This window comes from Musa acuminata, unplaced genomic scaffold (genome assembly GCF_036884655.1).
Source record: "Musa acuminata AAA Group cultivar baxijiao unplaced genomic scaffold, Cavendish_Baxijiao_AAA HiC_scaffold_37, whole genome shotgun sequence".
NCBI lineage: Eukaryota > Viridiplantae > Streptophyta > Magnoliopsida > Zingiberales > Musaceae > Musa > Musa acuminata.
Window position 1 is genome coordinate 545,001 of NW_027020319.1, and position 2,500 is coordinate 547,500.

Genomic DNA, 2,500 nt, shown 5'->3' on the forward strand with positions numbered 1-2,500 from the left:
CTTCGCTTGCTGTCCGCCACTCGCCGCTCGCTCGCGCAGCCAAAAATGGCCAGTTTTGGCCCGTTTTTGGGCCGTTTTGGCCAGTTTTTGGCCTGTTCTTGCGTTGCGCGGTGACCGTCGAGAGCGGAGCAAAACGTCAGCCATCTCAGCACCCTGGAACCCCCCGGGTGGCACAGGGCTGGATGGGGCTTTCGTATAGCAGGGACGGTGCTGCCTCACGCTTCGCTCACTGTTCGCCGCTCGCCGCTCGCTCGCGCAGCCAAAAATGGCCTGTTTTGGCCCGTTTTTGGGCTGTTTTGGCCTGTTTTTGGGCTGTTCTTGCGTGGTGCGGTGACCATCGTGAGCGGAGCAAAACGTCAGCCATCTCAGCACCCTGGAACCCCCCGGGTGGCACAGGGCTGGATGGGGCTTTCGTATAGCAGGGACGGTGCTGCCTCTCGCTTCGCTCGCTGTCCGCCGCTCGCCGCTCGCTCGCGCAGCCAAAAATGGCCAGTTTTGGCCCGTTTTTGGGCCGTTTTGGCCTGTTTTTGGGCTGTTCTTGCATGGCGCGGCGACCGTCGTGAGCGGAGCAAAATGTCAGCCATCTCAGCACCCTGGAACCCCCCGGGTGGCACAGGGCTGGATGGGGCTTTCGTATAGCAGGGACGGTGCTGCCTCTCGCTTCGCTCGCTGTCCGCCACTCGCCGCTCGCTCGCGCAGCCAAAAATGGCCAGTTTTGGCCCGTTTTTGGGCCGTTTTGGCCAGTTTTTGGCCTGTTCTTGCGTTGCGCGGTGACCGTCGAGAGCGGACCAAAACGTCAGCCATCTCAGCACCCTGGAACCCCCCGGGTGGCACAGGGCTGGATGGGGCTTTCGTATAGCAGGGACGGTGCTGCCTCACGCTTCGCTCGCTGTTCGCCGCTCGCCGCTCGCTCGCGCAGCCAAAAATGGCCTGTTTTGGCCCGTTTTTGGGCTGTTTTGGCCTGTTTTTGGGCTGTTCTTGCGTGGCGCGGCGACCGTCGTGAGCGGGGCAAAATGTCAGCCATCTCAGCACCCTGGAACCCCCCGGGTGGCACAGGGCTGGATGGGGCTTTCGTATAGCAGGGACGGTGCTGCCTCACGCTTCGCTCGCTGTTCGCCGCTCGCCGCTCGCTCGCGCAGCCAAAAATGGCCTGTTTTGGCCCGTTTTTGGGCTGTTTTGGCCTGTTTTTGGGCTGTTCTTGTGTGGCGCGGCGACCGTCGTGAGCGGAGCAAAATGTCAGCCATCTCAGCACCCTGGAACCCCCCGGGTGGCACAGGGCTGGATGGGGCTTTCGTATAGCAGGGACGGTGCTGCCTCACGCTTCGCTCGCTGTTCGCCGCTCGCCGCTCGCTCGCGCAGCCAAAAATGGCCTGTTTTGGCCCGTTTTTGGGCTGTTTTGGCCTGTTTTTGGGCTGTTCTTGCGTGGCGCGGCGACCGTCGTGAGCGGAGCAAAATGTCAGCCATCTCAGCACCCTGGAACCCCCCGGGTGGCACAGGGCTGGATGGGGCTTTCGTATAGCAGGGACGGTGCTGCCTCACGCTTCGCTCACTGTTCGCCGCTCGCCGCTCGCTCGCGCAGCCAAAAATGGCCTGTTTTGGCCCGTTTTTGGGCTGTTTTGGCCTGTTTTTGGGCTGTTCTTGCGTGGTGCGGTGACCATCGTGAGCGGAGCAAAACGTCAGCCATCTCAGCACCCTGGAACCCCCCGGGTGGCACAGGGCTGGATGGGGCTTTCGTATAGCAGGGACGGTGCTGCCTCTCGCTTCGCTCGCTGTCCGCCGCTCGCCGCTCGCTCGCGCAGCCAAAAATGGCCAGTTTTGGCCCGTTTTTGGGCCGTTTTGGCCTGTTTTTGGGCTGTTCTTGCGTGGTGCGGCGACCGTCGTGAGCGGAGCAAAATGTCAGCCATCTCAGCACCCTGGAACCCCCCGGGTGGCACAGGGCTGGATGGGGCTTTCGTATAGCAGGGACGGTGCTGCCTCTCGCTTCGCTTGCTGTCCGCCACTCGCCGCTCGCTCGCGCAGCCAAAAATGGCCAGTTTTGGCCCGTTTTTGGGCCGTTTTGGCCAGTTTTTGGCCTGTTCTTGCGTTGCGCGGTGACCGTCGAGAGCGGAGCAAAACGTCAGCCATCTCAGCACCCTGGAACCCCCCGGGTGGCACAGGGCTGGATGGGGCTTTCGTATAGCAGGGACGGTGCTGCCTCACGCTTCGCTCACTGTTCGCCGCTCGCCGCTCGCTCGCGCAGCCAAAAATGGCCTGTTTTGGCCCGTTTTTGGGCTGTTTTGGCCTGTTTTTGGGCTGTTCTTGCGTGGTGCGGTGACCATCGTGAGCGGAGCAAAACGTCAGCCATCTCAGCACCCTGGAACCCCCCGGGTGGCACAGGGCTGGATGGGGCTTTCGTATAGCAGGGACGGTGCTGCCTCTCGCTTCGCTCGCTGTCCGCCGCTCGCCGCTCGCTCGCGCAGCCAAAAATGGCCAGTTTTGGCCCGTTTTTGGGCCGTTTTGG